At 37.7% G+C, this 22,673-nt stretch overlaps 1 non-coding gene across 1 annotated transcript; it reads right to left on the reverse strand.

Annotated features, from left to right (window-relative positions):
* Positions 1–1,733: 1,733 nt before the first annotated feature.
* Positions 1,734–1,894, reverse strand: LOC115947715. Its single transcript, XR_004081569.1, has one exon. It is a non-coding gene; the product is annotated as a U1 spliceosomal RNA (small nuclear RNA).
* Positions 1,895–22,673: the final 20,779 nt, after the last annotated feature.

The following is a 22,673-nucleotide window of genomic DNA, read 5'->3' on the forward strand; positions in this document are numbered from 1 at the left end:
AAAATATTCTAACCAGTTCCATGAACCATCAACATGTTCCTCTGTGTTCCCTGCAAGTGATTTTTTTTCTTCTCAGAAGAATGGTAGAAAGCATAAGAGAGGGAGGGAGAGAGGGGGGGAGAGAGGGAGGGAAGTTAGTTTGGTGGTCAGATATGATACTGGGACTCCAGGCAGCAGGCGGCAGGCATCACTTCTGGGCTCTGTCAGAGACTTTCTGAGTGATCTTGGCTTAGACAATTCTAAATCCCTCTGCTCCCCAAGTCCATTAATTACACCGGAATAACAGTAATACCACCTCTGTGAACCCAAAGAGATAGTTTCCAGTGAAATAACTATTTCACTGGAAACAGTCCACATCAAGAACCTAGGATATTGTTGACCTCTTATGCAGGTTGACAGTGCTGCAGGATGTTGATAATGCTGATGACAATGCAATTGCTGCTCAACAACTTTCTGTGCAATATCAATATTTTATGGAGACCAAGTTAACCTTGTACACTTATTCAATGCCAAACAAATCCTAGGATTCTGTCTTTCCTGCCCTCTAATCCTGCATGCACCTATGCCTTTGTCAGCAGAGTTCTTCAGTACACTATCGCCTGAACGTGATCCAAAGTCACCATAAACTGCTCTGTGACCCATGGCCTCTGATACCTGCAGTGCCACTGGGCACACTTCCTAGTGCTGTGTGGCACATGCACACACTCCCTGTTACAGGAGTAAGTAGCGGAGGAAGTATTGCAGCAGATGTTTCACTTGGAGGAGGAGTCCTGTTACACAATACTTTAGCAATTGCAGATGATAAGGAAAACCTGCTCCCAGATCCCAAGCAAACACAAACCCACCTCTGCCATCTCTCAGAGATGGCCTGAAGCAGGAGGCAAAGCCATGCTGTGGTAAGGCTGTCCCTGAAGCAGTCACACTGCATATGGCTGAAGTGATGATCCTGTAATTTGAGTGTGAGAAAGAGCCTGTGTGAGTCTCCAGGCACATACTGGGTCATACAGTGGCCAGGAAAGAAGGACACCTGAGCTTCCAAACCTGCTCCTAGTACAGTAATGTGTAAAGAACTTTGTGTTATCCATGGTAGAAGAGCAGGTGAAGTAAATCTCAAGTAGTCACATATACTCACACTGATGCGTGTACATAAATGTGTCCTAAGAAAAATTAGTCACTAAATATCATTTTTGTCTAATCAGTCACCAAGGAAGACTTCTGACTGGAGGAAGGCTCCACCTACAATCTAGAGATATCTCCAAAGCTGAATAAAGAAATGCAGCTCTGAACAAAAAAAAAAAAAAAAAAAAAAAAAAAAAAAAAAAAAAAAAAAATGTGGTAAAAAGAAAGTACAGGTGATCAGAAGTCTGAAATGGCACCAAATAAAAAAATTATCAAATGATTAGGACTCTAGTCAGAGAAACAGATGACTGAGGAATATGCGAGAAATGTGCAAAATCACAAGTGTCATGGAGAGGGTAGTCTGGCACCAAATTTGTACTGCATCTACCAATTCAAAAGTGAGCACTATCAAATGAAGTTCCAAATAAGAATTCAAATAGAACTAAAAGTTGTAGCTCTCATTAAACGGGTGGAATTCCTTGCAAGGAACATCAAAGATGGTAAAAGTTTATACAGACTTAAGTGGCAACCAGATCACCTCTTCCTAAATTTCCCTAAATGAAGGCATTCGCTTAAGTTTGCTGGTAGTTTGGAGGTAAGAGTATTTTTTAATTCAGGATAAAGAACAAAAACAATCTCCCACATCACAAATTTTAAAGTCAAGTTCCCTGGATCTGGGGAAGTTGCAGGTGTCAGACTACCTGAAGTGCTAGTAATGAGGCTCCCTCTCAAAAACCACCTTCACAATCAGAATGCCTCCCTGCCAGATAAGCATCACAGACACCATAGTGTGAATCCTTGCTCTGACCTAGCACAGCCATTCTTATGTTCACCCAGCCCCATGGTATCTCCAGATTATCAGAGTCAACTGATATTGACTATTCACATCAGCTTGTTTCATTAACTCCACACACGCCCCTGCTTTGGCGCCCACTTGTCAGGCATTACTTACCTTGGGGACACATGGCACTGCAGGTTTGAGTGCCACAAGCCTTTTGAAGGTAACACTTAGAGACAGCTCCACTGTGCTCAGTAGCAGTCCAAGCTCTGAAAAATGGACACAGTTAGTTTGTTAAGGTACTAAGCTGGGAGTCTGGACATCACATAGGATGGAGACTGGAATTCCTGAGGAACAAGTTAAAAAGCTCTGTTGAGAGGGGCACTTACAGGCAGCCAGCAGGAGACAATTTTATTCTTTTTACTGAAGACCACCCTCTCTGGAGCTTAGACACAAAAAATGCTTCCAATGGATAAAAATTCAGATCCTAAAAGGCAAATGAGCCTACTTGGAACAAGATATAGCTGTTGAAATAAACACTCATAATAATACTCAACTGCCCACGGTCTTGTACCTTTGATAGTTACCCAGGTTTTATAATCTCTCTCCTTGGCCAACTTCTATCTAGATTGCACAGGAACTGTCAATGGGTATTTTGGACCTTGTCCTTAACACAAACATATCTTGAAAGGAGAATCTGTTAGCTAAATAGAAAAAGTTGGATGAAAACTTCATTAACTTCATTGGGTGTCTTACTCATGGGAATAAATTAATCTTATGGATTTTGAAGTTTTGTGAACCTAAGGGATTTTTAAACTCTCTGAGGGTTTACAAAATGAATTTAATTTCTTTTTACGCTGTCATTTAAACTCATGGTTTATGTTATTTCATATAAGGATAATTCAATTTTTTAAAACCACAAAAAATGTTTTTCTAGCTACAGACAATCATGTGCAATGTATTAAGGACAGAACAGCCTCCAAGTCCAAGGTTTGGCACAGGCTCAGTCCTAAACAGACATAACTACAAAAATTGTGATTTTTTTCTCTGCTGCTTTCCCAGTGGGTCTCTTTTTCACACTGTCAGCTCTCTGACTCTTTTCCCACGTTGTTTTTCATCATTTATACTTGTCTTCTCCCTTTTGATATTCATCCTTAAAGATATAAGTAAAATGTGCTCCCAGTAATGCTGAAATCAACATCAAGATTTTAATGAACAATATTTCAGCAGGTTTGAAATCTGTCAGAGTGATTTAGCCCTTGTCTAATAAGAACAAGATGTCCATGGATTATTTCCAGCACCGTCTCTTGTAAGTTTATGGCTTCTGATTCAGAAGCAGAGCATTTTGAATAACACCAGGCCAAACCTTCAAACAGGATTCATGCAAATTACAATTTAAATTTGTTTGGGTGTCATCATGCTCCCATTTGCATTCACTTACCATTAATATACAAATATGTGCAATGATGAGAGAACTGATTAGGCTAAGAAGCTAATTTTAACTAAATACATAAGCAATTCAATAGTTGTGAAGAACCTAGAGACCAGAAAATTTTCTTAGAAATTTGAGATAGCTGTAAACAGTTTATGGGGATTTCTTTAAGGAAAAAAAAAACCAAAAATCAACATAGGTGCATATTGTAAAATACTCAGCACAAATACTGAGCATTCTCCTCATCATAAACACAGTTGAAATACTGGCTCATTCAGCTACTCTGAAGTAACAGCCCAACCTCCAGGGCCAGCAATCACCAGCAGCAGGAAGAACTTTAAACGCAGCTTGTGTTATGTGGCACATCATCAGTAATGGCACAAGCCTGAAATCTTACCCCTCCTCATGCAAAAGCATCTTGAAATCTAAGAGGTTTATCTGATATTATCCATTCCAGGACATTGGAACAACACCATAATGTTTGTGTGAAAGATGGATCAAGAGTCTCTGGTTTTTAACTGGCTTCCTTCCTTAAAGACAAGTAATTTAAAGTCTATCAGCATCTCCCAAGTTGAAGAAAACTTGAGCACTTATAAAGCAAGGTAATTTCCAAAGAATAGTAAATGTGTTATTGGAGGCATAAATATCACAAAACACACTTTTTACAGGAAGAGTAAACAGAAGACGCATTCTCATGTCAGCAACCGCTGTTGCACCAAAACCTGGTATGCACAGAGGATGCAGTTTATTCATTCCCTCTTGAGTCACAAAATGTAGAGTAGTTCACAGGCTGCAGTGATTCAGGTTTCCATATTTTGAAAGACTACGACTGCTTCCCCAGATTGTAAAATAAAATCCTTTTCTTGTGCCCCAATGCAGAGCACCCCATTGCAGACCAGCAGATGATCAGGAGCATATCAGTGCTGGCTGCTCTGCACTGGTTTAAACATTCGAGGCGGGGGAATGAAAAAATAGTAAGGTTTGTACTGATTTTTAGCACACTTTTTTTCAGATTTGTGTACATCTAGAAGCATTTGCTGCATCAAAACAACATGCAGAAACCAAATAAGTAGATTTTGGATCAGAATTTACTTTCTGTTGCATTTTTAAGGAAAAGTCCAATAATATAGGTCCACCTATTCTTAGCTTGCAGTCTTTTAAATTATAGTGATAATTTCTCTGTTACTGACAGCAGTGTTAGCATTTGCTTGTTACTGTGTTGCCTGGAAGTCCTTGGCAGAAATCAGGATTCTGCCTGTCCAGATGCTGCAAACAGGATGCCATGAAGAAAATCAGTATTAACTGTGATTATTACAGTCAGCTGTAACCAGAACCACTGCTTAAAGGAAAGTTTTTGAAAATCTTATACCCGCAGTCAAACTAGCTGCTCTGGCCATTTCTGTGGTAATTGCTTAGCCTGTATTTTTGAAACCCTTAGTCGCTAACTCTGGCTTTAAACTGGAGCCTCTCTTCCTGTTAAAATCCCAAGACACAGAATCAACAGAAACAATGAAGGAGAAGAGGATGTTATTCTCCTTCATAAAGTATTAACTGAACACAGAATATGGGTAGAGGCTGCACTAAAATATGAGCAAACCACAGTTTTATATATTGCAGGCAGTAAACTCTCCACGTCTCAAAAATAATTTCTTTTTCTCTAGAAGCGGGAGGCTGCAAGTGCAAACAAATGCTAATCTACTATGAATTAGCAAATGCTAATCTACTATGAACAAAACAGGAAGTAGGGGAAAAATAATGCAATACTCTGTCTCTTAAATAGCTAAACACCATCTTACATTGGTGTACTTGCATAACCTCAAGCCCCCTTATTATTAAGAAATGAATGTGGATTATTTCCTTTACAAATATGACAGCCAGACTATTTCTGTATTACTACATAAAATGTCCCTCTCCTTTACAAAATGCCATGACTCCAGTTAGCAAACAATAGAGTTTCATTAAATCGTTACCCAACCTCACATGCAAAGCAATAAAACTTGTGATAAATTGCTCTTGCTCCATGAAGTCTCCCACAAATAAATGTCTTCCGACAATAAAGAAGCATTATCCCTCATTCCCTCCACTGAATTTCTGTTTGTTCCGCAGTATTTCTGTGCTACAATGAATCTACAGCAAAGACTGGAGGTGAAGGCACATAGTTCACAAAATATGAAACAAAACGCTTACATGGTAAATTCCTCTGTACCCACAGTTACAAGAGACATGTAGCAGCTTGCTGCTCTGCAGCAGGAGAATCTACAGCACATGTGCAAGATAGTGAAAATAACCAAAACGTGAAACATTTTAACAACTTGATACTGCAAGTTGCTGAGGCACCACCAGTGATTTTCGTTGGAATATCTGAGCTTAAAAATAAGCACGTGCTTGAGAGCTTTCCTGAGTGAAAGCCACATAATTCAGCTTCTCGCAGCATTTGTATTTCTCCTCATGTAAAAGCACAGAGATGATCATGACACTTTCCTCAGCTTCTTTAAATAGTTGATGCGTTCTAGATCTAAGCAAGTTAGAACAACATGCTTTTCTTTTAGTTTAAAACTCTGCAATATTTTACCTGTTAAAGAAAACCCCTTATCTGCCTAACCTGAAAAGAATTCATTGACACATTATTATGTTCCATTAAAGGGGGTACTCTGAGTATGTGATTTACCATGTGCTTTATCTGATTGCATTTGCACTCCCTTGACTTTTTAATCAAAAGGGGAAATAGATGAATTATGGTGACACAATTACCAACTCTGGCTTACTTTCTAGAATCTATAATGAACATTTTGTACCTAGGTTTTACAACTATTGCAGCTCATATTCCTGGCACAGAGATGTCATCATATTTACAAACTCATGTTTTCTTTTTCTTGCCTCAGCTTCCGTTCTGGCTTTAGCTGAACAGTTTAATCTTAGACTTTCCCAATACTTCCTGTGTTAAATCGGTGCTGCTGAGAACTCTTTGCTGATCTCTTAACCTCTAGTATTCATGTTTCCTACATACTGCATAGTCATTATTAAAATCAGATATTTTCTTGGAAATATTTTAAGATGGTTGAAGTATTTTGGACTCTTGCCTACACAGAATGCTATAAATCAGTGTTTGGCCAGTTGAAGTATGATTATTGCTGATGTTATAGGTGATCTCAAATGTTCTCACTTTCAAATTCCTGGAATTCTCTTGCAGCAGGAGCTTCACAAATAAGGAAGAGACAGTACAAAAGAACTCACTGTTGCCTGGATTATACAGGTTTTAAAACTTTACCTGAAATGACATGACTTTCACCAATGAACAAAGCTGCAGTGGTTCCCACACTCTGGGCCAGGTTAAAACAGCTGCTTTATAAGAGCAATTTTTAACAGATGCTAAAATGCTAATTCAATGCTTTACTTCTTATGCTTCTAAGTAGAAAATTTCAAATGCAAGTGACCACAATAATTAGATTTAATACATCATACACAGTGTTCTTTGGATCTGAAAGTCAAAGACAAAATTTGGATGCTCATGTTTTGTCATGCTGGAAAGCATAATAAATGTGCATATTTTTGCATCATTTGCCTTTGAAAAGTTGAAAAAATGTCCCTCCTGTACCCAGTCATCCTCAATGTTCCAAATAATTTCCAGAATATTTAACATATTTTTTCTACAGTAATTTTAGACATTATTGTCTCAATGATTGTCTCACTTGTCACTGGCTTCCACAGCAAAACCAGTTTAAGAGCCCTGGGTTTCTGCTCTTTCACCACACCAGTTTGCTGCCCGCACAGCAACCTTCATGGAGCTGTTAGTGAGGCTCTTTGAGGAGGTGAATTGCAGAAAGAGCCCAGGTCATGAGAAAGCCTGGACAGGGAAATCCATTGTGCTGTAGGGGCAGGATGAGAGATGAGCAGGAGGAGTGCAAGGTGGCAGGATTCCTTGAACTGGCATGATCTTCTTAGCACAGACTGACGTCCTGAGAAATACCCTCCAGTGGCTGGGGAGCAGCCCTGCAGAGGTGTGGAAAAAGTGCTCCAAGTTTGTATAAAACCTTCAGTGAAAGTGAGAAGTCACCATGGTTTTAAGCAGTAGCTGTGACTTCCAGAGACAAGTTAATCACAGGCATTAAAATAGGTTACAAATTTATCTCCCCACACTCCAAAGCCTAAAAAGTTATAGCTAAAAAATACCTGCTTTTCTTGGGAATGCTTGTTCCTTTAGAAGCTTTGATGCTGCTATTTCACAGATGCTGCTGTCACCTCACACTTTTTTCTTAACTGAAAAATGCACTGAAGATGAGGCTAGATTTAAAGAAAGGCCTGTCAGACAAACTTCTCTGTCTCTTCTCTGTCTGTGGCACACTCAGAGTCAGTGGTGCCCCATCCAGGCTTCCCCAAGCTGCTCTCTCAGGTCTCCATCCCGGTGAGGTGCCACTGTGTGCATAGTCTCCTCTAACCCAGTTCTATCAAATTTGATTCAGGGGTTATTTTTTCTTTGTTTTATAATCTCCCACTAGGAAGTATTTAATGTCACTCAAATAATTTTGACAGAATAATGTTAGTGAGTAACCAGACATTCAGTTCTGATGGAGACTGGAGCTTGGTAGGGGGATATTTACAGCTGGAAGAAAGTTGCAGGCAGGTGAAAAAAAAGCCTCTGTAAGTCAGTCCTTTCACCCCATCAGTAGATACCATAAATAGGTGGGCTAGTTTCATATGGGCTAACAAAATCAGGCCTAACCCTTCGTTGTTACTAACTCATGCTTTTCAGTCAGTCAACAGCACCTGGTACTCAGGAACAAGCAGAAAAGAATGTTCCAGTCCAAACAGCATGTGGGTTTTAGGGTAAAAGATGGAAGAATAACAATAAAAAGAAGTCTGAACTTTCATTTACACATCACAAAGATAGAATAAAAAAAGATGGAAATATTAATTTAAGTTTCAACTTTTCATTTCAAGTAACAATACTGCTTGAACTGCAAAATACCAGCTCTGAATGAGAGCAGCAAAAATATGGGACAAGTTAGTCTCTTAGGTTACACATTTCCTAACTTTAATAAACCATGAAGAGACCACTGCCTTATCTTATTGTCTTGGATTTCTCAATTTCCTTTTTCCATCAAATATGCTTCTGTTGTGGTCATATGTCATTGATTTGGTAACTACATTTGCTGTCCTTCAAACTAGTCTTGTATTGAGCAAACCTTGAGTTAAATCCAGGTCAATCCATTCAAACTGTGCCTGTGCAAGAACTCAGTATTTTTATGCCCAAAATCACTTGTTAATTATTCTAATGTTTGAGATACTATTGGATGATTCTGGTTTTATTATGCTGATACAATGCAGTGCCACTCAGTCAAGAAAAACATCAACATAAAGCAAAACAATGCTTTATATCGGGCTGTGTTGTTCACTGAGTAACACAGCAGCAAGAATCAGCCTCTATGAATCAGTTATAGCTTAAGGGAAAATTACCTGTCTGACACATCATTTTTTAAGGAAATTTTTCCATGCCTTACCCCCTTTCAAAGGAAATACAGGGCTATACTTTAGAAACCATGTAATACATAGCAGGTGTGGTATTTGGTAACTTTACTTCCATTAAATGAGCAAGTACTTTTAAAGAGCCCTTGCAAAAATCTGAGTTTGGTCTCAGGAATCCTGTCATGCCATGCCTATAACAAAGGAGTTAAGTATAAGCGTGCATTATTTTTGCAGCTAATTTCAAGGCTGATGATAGCAAAACATATTAAAATGTTTCCTTGTGGATCTCAACTGTTTCATATGCTGAGCCGAATGACAGAAAGGGTAAGTGCACATACAGCTCAAAATATTTATTTTCTTGTAACTGGCCTTGGAAAAGAGTGCAATAATTGTTAGCAAGAACAGCAAATTCATCTTTATCACGAGTTTGGATAAGGAGAGATTTTACAGGAAGCTCTAAGAAAGAAAGCCAGTTTTCACAACAAAATATGTTGTCAAAAGACCATTCTTGTATCTATTTATTGGAAGTTACTGAAAAAAAACAACTGTAACAGAAATGTAGTTTAAAACACATGAAATTAAAAAAAACTACTCTGAAGCTGAAGTATATCTGATGGCTTATTTTCACACAGAAGAAGTGATGAAAGCAAAAAAACCTCATCAATATTTTTTGAGAAAAATACAATTTCCTAATGAAGCATGCCATTTGTAGCATTTAAGTGAGGAGCAAAATTAAATCTATGTTTTCAAAAGAAAAAATTAACAAGAGTTTCCCTGAATAGGAAAACTTAAACACCATGGTTTACTCTGAGCACAACACCTCTAGCTTCTGAATGTTTGTCCCAACGATATTCTACTTTCTGCTCACATTTCTAACTCTCTTTTTCTTCCCCCCACTTAAGAATTCCTTTTTTTCTTTTTTAGAGAAACTAGGCCAAACTCAATTTAATTTTTCACTAAACAGTTTAAATTATGAATTTTATTTTTTTTTAAAGTTCTAGCGTGATTATATAGAGATGATTTCTACATCCTGAAGCATAAAGACAGAGGGACCAGAGCAAATATAACTCTTCTGGTCCTGTGGAAGAGCCATTGATGCTTCAGGTTATTGGCATTTTGGCTTTGGGCTTTATGGGGACCCTCATCAGCGCTGTTGCAGAAGGGACTCAGACCTCCCAGAACTGAAATGGTTTGATGCAATTTCACTTGAGCTCACTCAAGTCCTGGCCCATCAGTAGAACAACCATCTGTCCACACCACACCTGTCCTGTGAGCTGCAGCAATGAAGAGTCACTGACCAGGACATTCCATACCTGTGACATTTTACCTTACTTGTCCCAGATATGGCACTTTCAGTATTTTCATTAGTAGTTTGCTCAATGGAATTAATAGCATTCCTGTCAGGTTTGCAAAGGATGCAGTGCTTGGAAAAGCTGTGAGTCCTATGCAGACCATAGGATTTGAGCTCAGAAGGATGAACTGAAGAATTAGAGAGGATGCATTACCAAAATTAAGATGCATGTGGTCCTTAAACAAATGGGATGTGTTTCACTATGGACAAATCCAAAGTCCAGCACTTGGGAATAACTGACTGAACATATATAAGATGGGGATGAAGGGACAGAAGTTCTAGAAATGGGATCAGAGATGGCAATGGGTCAGAGAAGAACATGTGCCAGCAATGTCACAAGGTTGCAAGAAAAGTAAATATCATCCTCAGAAAGGATCAGTAGAAAGACTTTGTTCTGATGGAGTACTCTCTTCAGTCTGAAGCATTATTTCCAGGTATGCCAGGAATCAAATGGTCAGAGAACAGAAGAAAACAGGGAGAGCTCCCTGAGTCTGGGAAACATTGGAAGGACCAGGCTCTTTACCACCTACAAATGAGAAGACTGTGGGGAGACATGATAATGGTCTTCAGATGTGTAAAAGGTGACTGCAGAGACCAAACAGTTGTGGACTTAAATTACAACAAAGGGAGAACCAGACTAATCTCTGCCAAGAATGATTTAGTCATCCATGTCCTGAGAACAGAGGATGAACTAGATGTCTTTTAAGAGCTACTTTGTTTTCTATGACTCCTTTAATGCAACTTTCAATAAAACTTTTTAATTGCTCCAGAAGCAAAATACAAACATTTCTGCACATTTGGAACCTTGTTTTCAGTGTATGCTTAAGTTAACCTAATACTCTCCAATTGAAAATTATTACCTCTAAATTAAAAAAAAGGGTAACATGTCTATACTAACTGTGAGAAAAGGTAGAAAATAGAAATATGACTTCTTAGGAAGAATAATGTTTTTCTAAATTTTTTTTTAAACTTAAAAAAAATGAAGAGAGGAAACACTAACAAGATGATTGTTCACAGCATTCATCACTGTTAAGGCCTAATAGCTGTATATGAGTACTATAGTAAAGACCTATAAGAATTTGCTTCAAGACAAAATGAATCCACAAATTTTAGGAAAAATAACTATTTCTTCCACAGACAAAACATTTTAGGATAAAGTATTTACCTCATTCTTCAAAGTAACATTTTCTTCCCTCTGAAGAATTTTAGCTACCGTGTTAGAACAAATTAATTATTATAACTATTTTCCTACCACCCACCAAAGGAAGGAGACTGACTCCTTAGGCTTCCAATTAACCAGAACCAGCTCTTTGGACTCAAGATTTGGTGTTCCCCTTTTTTTTTTTTAATTCATCTAGATAAAATTCTAACAAGGGTTTTAACTTAATTATGTCTTTACATGGGAAAATGTTTCCTGGTATTGTCAAAGCCTTGTGTCAAACACTTCTCCTGTACAGAAAGAACATCTCTGTCGCTGATTTCATTCACTAGTGCCCATGCAGAGGAAGTCATAATCAGACTTTTTAATTCAGAGGAAGGATTGCACAGATAGTTTGGAATAAAATCTGTGATGAGCTACAGGCAATAAGAGTCTATGAGCAGAAAACATGCCTCAGTATGGACTCTGCCCTGCACCACTGGTATGGTAACATTCAGTGTTAGCCAAGATCTGCACTCCATTCACACAACTGTTATCTTGGGAGAGAACCACCCCTGAAGAGTATGTCATGCTTTGCAACTGTGAAGGACAAAGTTTACAATGTGATTTTGATAAACATTCAAGCTGGGCTTTAAAACAAAAGTCTGTAAGACATACACAGTGGAAAACATGTTTGAGAGTCAGGTGGAAAGATAGAAGGAAATAAAGGAAGGGAAGGAAAGGAAGGACCACCAAAATGGAGGTAATAGAGTCAGAATTTAAGATTTGGTATATGCAGGGGGAAAAAAAAGAAAAAAAAAGACTAACTGGTTGACCAAGCTCCTGTGTAACTTGAAGCACATAAATAAATTTTAAATTTCACTGTAACTATTTACTACATCTGAAATATAGAGCATCTTCTTCAATAATATACTACCATAAAGATCAGAAGCAGTACAGGAAGACCAAAGATTAGCTATTTAATGTTTAATTTCCATTGGAAATAGGAGGTTTATAAAATGAGAAAGACAAGAATATCACTTACTGCCCACATATTTTTTTATTTATAGGCCAGGAGAACAGTGAAATACTACACTTAAGAATGCATATCTCATTATGAAAGCCTATGTCAGCTCATCTCAGGAAACTATTTGCCTGTATATTTAGACACAGTATTAACACTATCTGATTGTAGAAATTAAAGAAAATTATTAGAAAAAAATAATTTAAAATTTGAGAGTTCTTACCCTCTATCTTTTAAACTTGCCTGGCATAAGCAACACTTGTTCATTTGTCAGAAGAAAATGAAGAGTCTTGTTAGTCTTCACTGTCTTGCAGCTTCAGTAGTTTTAAAGAAGGTAATATTTGTATTTGAGTAATTAAACAGAAAGATAAGTTTAGAATGTTTTACCAAGCACTGGCCGTGAGAAAACATGAACTTGAGTCCTGATCCTAATGTCTGTATGCTTGTGAGGAACCTGCTGGCTCCACAGATTGTCAGGACATACATGCCCCACTGAATGAAGTCAAACCACAAAAAAAGTAAAGCAGATCCCATCATCCTTTGTGTCTTCTCCTCTTCCCATCATTTGCACCCCTGCAGACACCGTGGATCTCAACTCAGCCCAGCTGCAAGAACAGCTACCACTAACCAGATGTTTGTGATCACAAATTTAGTGAATGATACTCTGCCTAGAGCTGACGTTGATGAAAGACATGTGAACTTTCTTTATGCATTTCATGCAAAACAGCTTGTGTTGTTTAAAATTATCCTGGAAACCTATTGACTTTGTACTGAAGAAAATGAGGAAACTTCCCAGCCAGTTTGGCTGTGGGAGCAGTAACACCCCAGCGCAGCACAACCTTTCCACAGCAAGTTTCTTATCATGACATTAATATGTGTTTGGAACATGAGACCTTGCTTGGCTCAGAAGGATTACAGCTTCAAAGACCGTGGCTAGGAAGAACTGACTGAAGGAAATCCAACTGCCTGCCCACTCAGATTTACACTACCAATTATATTATCTGTTCAGCATTCCTGTGTGCCTAGCTTCTACATGATTATCCACAGATAGATAAAAGGCTAAATTAGTCATACAAGTTCTGATAAAGTTTAAAAGAATCACACATTGGTTACTGCAGCTGCATACATTTTATAGGCACACAAAAACAAGAATATCTGTAACTTCTACCCCTGGAATATTTTTAAATAATTATATGGTCTCATACAGCAGTGATCATCTACATATGATAATGTTTATTTATCTGTATGTACATAACCATGAAACCTGGTAAGAAAATATTTTAAAGTTCTTCAACCCTATGTGCTTTAAAAATAAAAGTGTTTGCATAGAACTCTTAATCGATTGGAGTATAATTCTCCATCTTTAATTCATTCAATAATAAGGAAGAAAACTTGAAATAAGATTTTACAATAAATGTACTGGCATGTCTTTCACTCTATAAACTAATGTAACACCTTACTATTCTTCAATGCTTTTAGCTTGTGGATTTATGATTGTTTGGAAAGACTAAGAGCTATACTTTAATATGCAAAGTCTGTTTCCTCAATGCTGGGATTTACATGCTCACATAGAAACCTATTAACTGAGACATGCATTTAAAAATAGAACAACACAATCTACTACCATATCATCTTCATCATAAACAGCTGGAGCTTCAGACTTTTTTTTTTCAAATGTAGCACTGAGTAAGAAAATATTTTGTTTACCTGCAAAAGCTTGTGGTGAGAGAGTCACACACCTTTCTGTTTTTAACTGCAAGGCTTGGGGCCAAATCCTTGGTGAAGGTCTTTGACTATGGGCAACGCATTACTGTGTAAATACAAAATCCTTACAGCTGTAAAAGCTATCATGAAGGGCTATAAAATTTTGGAAAAAAACATTTATTTCTGCTACATGTACTGAAAGTTATCATGAAAGGTACAGCCACATAGCATGAAGCTGTACCATCTGTCTAGGAGTGAAAAATGTTCATGTATCATGAAGATCAGAAGCTGGGTCTGAGGCTATGCTTTTGTCAAGCTGGTCAATGAAGTTAGGCACTATCAAGAAACAACACAGATACATTTTGCCACAAGGGAGGATGAGCTAGAAGCTTATGGGAACCCCAAGACAGGCAGGCAGAGACCACCAGCATCCCCAGCACCAGGGCAGTCCCTCACCCTGGCCTTGCAGGGGTGCAGTTCACCAACAGACCCAGACACAGGTATTGAACTCAGTCCATGGTCCACCCAGGATGTGCAGCCAGGTGTTCGTGCAGAAGAGCACCAGGGCCAAGGCTGACTATCATGTGAGTTCAAGGTCCAGTCAGGAAACAGGGCTGGATGCAATGCTGTCTACAGTGTAGTTCAAGGGCCCACCAGGAAGGGAGCCAGCAAACCCACACTACAAGGGACAGAGCTGGACACAGATCCACGTACACGACCAATAATGGAACGTCCAGGCATGAGCTTAAACAGGCAGGGTGTGGATGGGAGTCCCAAGGAAGCTGGGCAGGGCAGCTAGAGGCTGCAGAAAACACAGATTTCACCACTCATTCACCTGCAGAGGGAGGTTTCCAGAGAAGCCAGCTCTCAAGCAAAGGGCCAACATCCTGACTCTGGTACTAGCTCATGGCCAGGCAGCACTCAGGTCCTTCCTGCCCTGTGCTTCTTCCTCCTGTGCCTTGCAGGGATTTGCTACAACAGCAAAGGACTGACAGGACAAGGGGTATGCAGAGGTGTGGCCCATTCTGTGTTGCAAAGACCTTAAGGACCATTGGGAATTATGAGACCAAATGGGATTTGTGTCAGTCACAGGTAGTCTTACACTCAATGGTCCTTCCATTTTCGGGAAGATGGTGTACGATCATTTTGCACCAGTGACTGGCAACAAGATTATACATGTGCAGGAGAGAACTCAGCCTAGGGTGTACTGAAGTACAGGGTCCATGATAGAATCTCGATGGAAATTTAGTAAATAAAGTGATGATCTGGTCTCTAGATGAGTTTCTAACCTCTCTGTGACTCCTAATAAGCCTTCCTCCACCTCTTTCCTCACTATTTTTTTGTCAAGCCTTCCTATAGGTTCATTTCAAAACTTTTCATAAAATCAAAAACAAGAGAGCAGTTTTTCTTTATCATTAAGTCTTGACAATGTGCCAGTCTGATCTGAGGACTAATGGTCCTGGACCTGATACAGAATGAAAGTGAAGCAGCAAAGAGCAACAGAACAAAACATTACTTGCCTACATGTAAGGAAACCAGACAGAGAGGGGTGGAAAAGAAACACTGTCAGTTCTGTTAAATTTTCTACATGATTTTTATACATAGGTGACTTATTTGAAACACAGGTCAGTTATTCTCTCTACAGATATTGCCCTATAAATCTGTAAGAGAAAAAAAATTCTAAATTTTTATACTTTCTGAGATAATTTTGGTCACAGTCAGGATCACCAAGTTTCTATTTGACCACAAATGGTATTTGTTACATACAATTCCAATAATATCAAAATAAAGAATGTAAAGTTTGGGAGAAAAGCGTAAATGATGGCTATGTCTAGTACACTGATATAATAATTAACCTAACCCTAACCCTAAACCTAACCAAATTTCTTTCATCCTGTAGCATATTTGTTTTATGTTATCTCAACAATTTTGTTTCTCTGTGAGACTCTTCCATTTCAGACTGTTATCAGAAAATCATATCAAATTAGATCATGACCTTGAGGAATTCTGTAAACCAACATGACAATAAAAATACCTTGGCAATCAGAACAGAAAGGAAAAAAATTGTATCTCATAATAGCATTCACTAGCCACAATTGACTCCAAAGTTCCATTAAAACCATGTTTCCCTTTTTAAATACATTACCTATTTTGACATTTATTAGTGCATCTACTTAAAAATATGTAACCATATTGTATTTTTTATGTTAAACTTCTGATGAAAGGATTCTATTCCTTCCTGTAGCTTCCTTACTCATTAACAGAAGCCAGTATCACCTCCTTAAGCTTGTCTGCATGTGCTTACCTGTGCAGGTCTGTATGTGGAATGAAAAGGAGGCTCTATGACCTAGATTTTCTGTGTTTCTTAATTTGATGTGGTGTCAGTTATATATGTTGTTCCACATATGTGCCAATCATGAGTTGAACTAAAAAACCTCATTGTTATGTATTCTATACATGCTAGCTATTTATAGAACCACCTGTATTTTAAAATTCTTCAGATAGTTTGCACAATTTATAGTTACTTTTTGATGTCATAACACAAGGAATGTGAAATGCCTCTTAGTATGGCATGTCAAAATCCTGTGTCAAATTCCAGAGACATTATTTCAACATCCTCCATTAAAAATATAGCAACATGAAATCCATCAGATCTAGTGGTGCAAAAACTGTAGTACATGCACAAAATCATGCACACAAAGACTATCTGCCTATTCAGATGACTATGTTTCCCACACAGTGAAGTCTCAGTATAATGGCAACTGAGGTACCTATGGGCTGCAAGAAAATCCAAATTACCTGAATCATATCATAATCTGTTTGCAATCCAAAGAAGGCCATCAGAAGAGTGATGTAATAAGCACTTCCACAGCAGCAACCAAATAAGTGCAGTCACTCTTTCACTGCTGAATGCCAGGAAAAAACTTTCTATGGAATACCACAGTAGTGCAATAAACCTCAAAAAATGTGTACTTACGTGCCAAATGACAGTAAAATTGGTATTGATTAAAGGTAGATTTCTATCTCTATTAAAATATTATACCTATATATTTAACAAAAAGGCAAATGAATGGCTAAATGAAATGTGAAGAGCTGTGCTGTTTATGGAATAATTTTGTTTTAGCAGCAACATAAAGGAACTACTTAAAGGATTTTAAAGGAAGTAATAACTGCAGATATTTCTTTAAGTGTAATGTGTATTCAGCTTGTCTTACCCCAAGCATGTACTTAAACATTCAAGGAAAAGCCAACTTAAAACATCATATAGTAAGGGGAAATAAATGCATTGAACATATTTATGGTTCTACAACAAAACCTTCCTACATTTTTAGAGGAAGACAATATTTACAGCTCCTTGTAATTTATTTTGGACTCACAAACCATTCAATACATTTTATATATTGGTATTATAAACTGTAGATTATTTAGGCTTAGACTTAATTACTCTAGTTATGTACGTATCTTTCCAAACTCAGCAAACATTGCCAACAGAGAGCTCCATGTCTCTCTCAGATCTATTACTACTCATATATTCAGACAAAATTTCCTCTGAATAACTGCACTGCAAAACTGCTAGTTCAGCACATTGAAATGAATATTACTATACTGCTTTCTTAATAGCAAATCACCACTGCCAGTATGTGGATAGATTAATGTGGATAGGTGTGGATTTGCCCTACATGGCTGCCTAAACACATTTCCATTCAGCTGCTCACAGCATTTTCAATGAGGTCACTTATAATGCTGTGTCATACTTTCATTTCCTAAGTGAGGGGCGTTACACCACTCGCCTGATACGCAGGCGAGGAAATCTACCAGTTCTTGGTAGGAACAGGGCTGTCAGTCATTCAGTGAAAGTGTGACTCAGCAGATCCTTAGTCTGTAAAATTACTCTGCACATAGGAGATAAACAGGAGGGGGATGTCTTTCCAAGCACATAAATTCTCTGGTATGTATACAAACAAAAATATCCTTACCACCACACAGAATTTATGTAATAATTTTGTTCATTAATTTATTTCAAATATTCTCTTCACATACAAGGAAGAGTGTATAAACTAGGTTATTTAACCATTCCTAATTTTTGCCAGCAATTGATCCATGAAGATTTCTTTGATTAAAGATGTTCATTTTATTTACCAAAAAACTGTACACATTAAGGTAGGAGAGTGATTTTTTTCTTCCTACAAGAAATGGGTTTGTAAATTTGAGTCATAATTATTCACAACTAAAAACCATCTTTCAAAATTAAAAAGTAAATGGCTACAAATTTTCTACACATGGACACCAGCCCACTTAGAATACTCAGACCTACAGCAAACAGTCTAAAATGTCAGGGAGAAGTCCTTCCTCAGAACATGCAGAACAACACACATCAACATGAATACAGAACAACTGCAAAAAAAGTCAAGGTAAAAGCTGCTTGCTGACATTTTATGAAAGACTCCAGGTCTAAATTTCATTCTCTAAAAAAGGAGAGAGTACCTAAAACATCTTGAACAATCTTCATTTTCTCTACAACAGGAATCCAAGGGAACTGAAGTTTCTCTCAGATTGACTAGGACTCTTCGACTTCAAGAACAACAACCACACCACGCAGAGTAAAGGTGTATAAAGCCCAATTCTTACTGTGCAAAACATGGGGATATCAAACGAACTGATCAGGAAGAAGTCTGGGGGAAAAAAATTAGAAATGAAAGAAGCTTTTGTAAATGCCTAAGTAAGTTTTGTCATTGCTTATGATAAATAGCAAACATGGGTTCAAAAGTGATTCAACAATTTCATGTGGATGAGTACCAGAAATTATGAAATACAAACACATGGATACAACCTTTGCTTCAGCAAATCCCAAATCCTAAACATCAGATTGCTCAAACATTCAACTGCATGGTCCTATCCTCTTTCTTACCTTTGCCACAGAAAAATCCTCTACTGGTCACTATCAGACACAAAGTATCAGTTTTTAGGGACCTATTGCAATACTGTAAATAATGATTCTTGTGCTTTATGCACTGGAGATAAAAAATATAATTTTAAGTTCAGTAGGTAATGGTTGTCTACCACAAAGTAGGATCCAGTCCTCAAGATGTTTAGGAATAGCAGCAATTTTACCAATACAAGGCTAATGCATACTCATATGCACACACATGAATTTACAGAATAGAGATCCAGTTGTAATATGTTTTTATTGCTACCTCTTTTCATGGTATTTTTGACAAGAAATACAAAGTGAGGAGCTGATTTTCTTGGTTCACTGGGACTTTGTTATCCATCAAAATACAGCGCTTGCTGAACTCCTGCCCTAACTGGCCTTTTTCTTTGCCTTATCAGTGCATACACAATTATCCTGTCTGGTAAAAGCACAGAAACCTCTTCATAACTACACAATTGTTCCAGTTTTATTCCCTTCTGCATACACCTCTTGCATAGCAACTTGCCCAGATAATGTCATCTAATTTCTTAAACTTACACTATTTTTAAGGGAGACACAAAAATGCAAGTGACTCTCCAAAGATATGAAGCATTATTTGGTCGGCAAAAAATGTCCTCCAAGATCTACTGACACAGTAAATGATACTGATGCACAGACTGCTGTAGTAATGGCAATAACATCTCTGGGAATCCAAATGCATATCTTAAATTATACTCTCTGCCACCAGCAAATGGTAAAAGAACAAAAATAGTAGCTCTTATTCCCATAAGAATCTAAACAAAAATATGTGGAATGGCTTATACAAAATGGTAAGAGTTTCAGTTAATTAACAAATACCATTTCCAAAGCTTTTCTAGATTTGTACTATACAAAACATAAACAAAAACAAAATAAACCAAAAATAAAAACAAAAACAAAACAAACACCACAACCTTAAAAACTTATGTAAATTTCACACTGGGAAAAAACATCAGAGTTTGCTGAGTGGAAAAGATGAATCAAGATTAACAGAGAAACACTATTTTTAAAACTCCTAAAAATGTTACAGAGTTAAAAATATTAAGTAATAACTATTTTTATAGCAGCAGGCAATGTCCATTTAAGGCTGACAGTTTCTTGGAGTTATTAGTACTACATATCACATGCAGCTTTCACTGTTTTGAGTTTATTGCAGTACAGCAGCATAATCTGATGGTTTTAAAACTCAGAATTGATCCCTGTTTTTGGCTTAAATCCAAGTTATAATTATAGTAAATGTACTAATTTTTTGAAAGAATACTGCTGCTTATATTTTAACATAGTGATTTTGTTGTTTTCATATTGCAAAACTGAAACTAGACTAGAATAAACACAGAGGGAAAAAATTAAGGCTTAAACCAAGTTTAATATGTAGCTCCAACACACCATCACAAAGCCCAAGAGGCAGGATATGCAATCCTGCATTCCTTATGCACTCGTAATTCCTCTTGGCTTCAGTGGAAGTTTTGTTTAAGAAAGCATACAATCAGAACCTATAATTTCATTAATTGCACACTACAGGCAGTCCATGTGAGGTAAGAATCATGAACCAAACTGGTTGGAAGGATGATGGAACCCATTAGCCCCGCCTGCATCTTTGTGGACCACTGAGTCTATGCAGCAAAACCATGAATCCTGGTTTTCCCTACTCACTCATGCTTCCAGCTCTTCCTCGTGACAAACTGCATCTGTCATGTAGACAGTAGTGCAGATGTTTCATTCAGGACACATCACAGCTCTCAGGTCTCTGTTACTGTTCTCCATTACCATCCTTCCCCAGACTCCTGGCAGTGCTGAGGGTTTCACCCAATGTAGATCCCTACTCTGTTGGGATTTTTATATTATTCATGCCAGGCACAGACAAAATGAATGTTATGTAGCTATTAGTACAGAGTGCTTTGAAATATTACATATTTCATTAGATATCCTTTGGGCAATTTAGGAGGCATTATCTAAAAACCCTGTGAACGGATTTGACTTTAACAGTATTACTGTACACATAACTTTTCCATGCATACCATAAACATAAATGACTCTACTGGATGTGTGTTACAGATAGTTTTATGGTATCTCTCATGATTTACTTCTATACGTAGGAAGAAATAGCATGGGAAAAAACTCTCCCATATTATAAAGGCCTTTCATTTGCTAAAACATAAGAGGAAAAAAAAGGCACTTGAAAGCTAGTTCTTTGTCTAAACATAAAAACAAATAATCAAATTTTAAAGGAAACCATTCACAGGGTGAAGAATTACAGGTGATGTTACAGTGAGGTGTCAATCTATAGATAGCTCTCCACTGCAAACTGACATTTAGAAGGTGCACAGCAGATAGTTCTTCAGCTACAAAACCCCCATTATCTCCATGTATAACAAATTGAAAACTCTAGGTAAGTTCTATCTGTGTCACTGAACACAATCCAATTTTTACAACACATAACTAACAACAAACTTACAGTTTCCTTTAAAACAACCTTAAAACACAAAGCAGGAACAGAATCTCCAGACTAAAAGTAAAAAAAGTTTATTCTTAACTATCCTAAATGTTCAAACTTTGTAAGGAACCTTCCAGTGTGTAAATGCACACAAAAGAACAAAATAAAAAGCAAACAAATGGAAGATATAAAAATGAGGGTGAGTTAGGGATAAGGAGGATGAAAAAACAAAGGAAAGGGGGAAAAAGAACAAAAGAACACTTTAAAAAAGAGAGAAAGAAAAGCATGACAATGAAAACAAATGAATCGTTGAAACTATGGTGGGAGGAACTGATGAATATTAACTTTTATTATTCCGATTACAAAATACATTTCAAAATTGGATGAAACACATTCTATGTATGTTTTGCCAAGGACATTCTTGGCAATTACAAAGTCAGGAAAATTATAATTCAATCAGTGAGGCATTACTTAAAACCACTTGAAAAAAGCAGATCATTTGAACCAGCAAACAGACTGCATGGGTAAAATTTTACAGACTCAATATTCTGGAGCAGTGCAGATTGCACTCGCATGTTGCAGAGTTCCAATAATGGGGCCATTAGAAATAGAGCAATTTTTCTTCTTGGGTGCATTTTACCAATCTTTCTTCTAGTAAATGAGCAACAAAGCCTCATCATCGTTTTCCATATAAAATGAGGATAGTTCTAGGAAAAAAAATCAAGCCCTTGTAAAGTAGAACTTTTATTTTGCTAAAAAATCTGGTTTAAACTTCTTTAAAAGCTGTACTGTCCACGACAACCAGATCACATCCATAAAGATGGTTGCTGCATTTATCAGGCGCATGTAGGGCACTTTACCATGCACGGAATCTGTGCGCTTGCCTTGAAATGGATGATACAGTCCTAAAAACGTTACGAATACGTCATTACGTCTGTTGCTACACTGGCAAAACCCACAACAAACAGGTCACCTTGACCTCTGTCATGTACTCTGTAATTTCACAGAACTGCTGACACCCGAAGAATGGGATTGACGGAAAAAGGCACCAGGCATTCACCATTCCCATTGGAAAAAGAGTGTGCCCTGCGTTCCCCGCAGTAGTGCTTATTTACATATCGCTGGGACTGCGCTGTGAAGGCGAGCGATGTAGCCTTTTGATTTAACCCGTCAGGTTGCCGAAGCCTTTGCAAATTGCCCGTTGCGCAGTCAGACTTTCAGAGGACCAGGACGCCGTGGACTGGCACTCCTGGGGGGACTTCACCACCCCTCACCGCCA

The sequence above is a fragment of the Geospiza fortis genome, unplaced genomic scaffold (genome assembly GCF_000277835.1).
Source record: "Geospiza fortis unplaced genomic scaffold, GeoFor_1.0 scaffold166, whole genome shotgun sequence".
Classification (NCBI taxonomy): Eukaryota; Metazoa; Chordata; class Aves; order Passeriformes; family Thraupidae; genus Geospiza; species Geospiza fortis.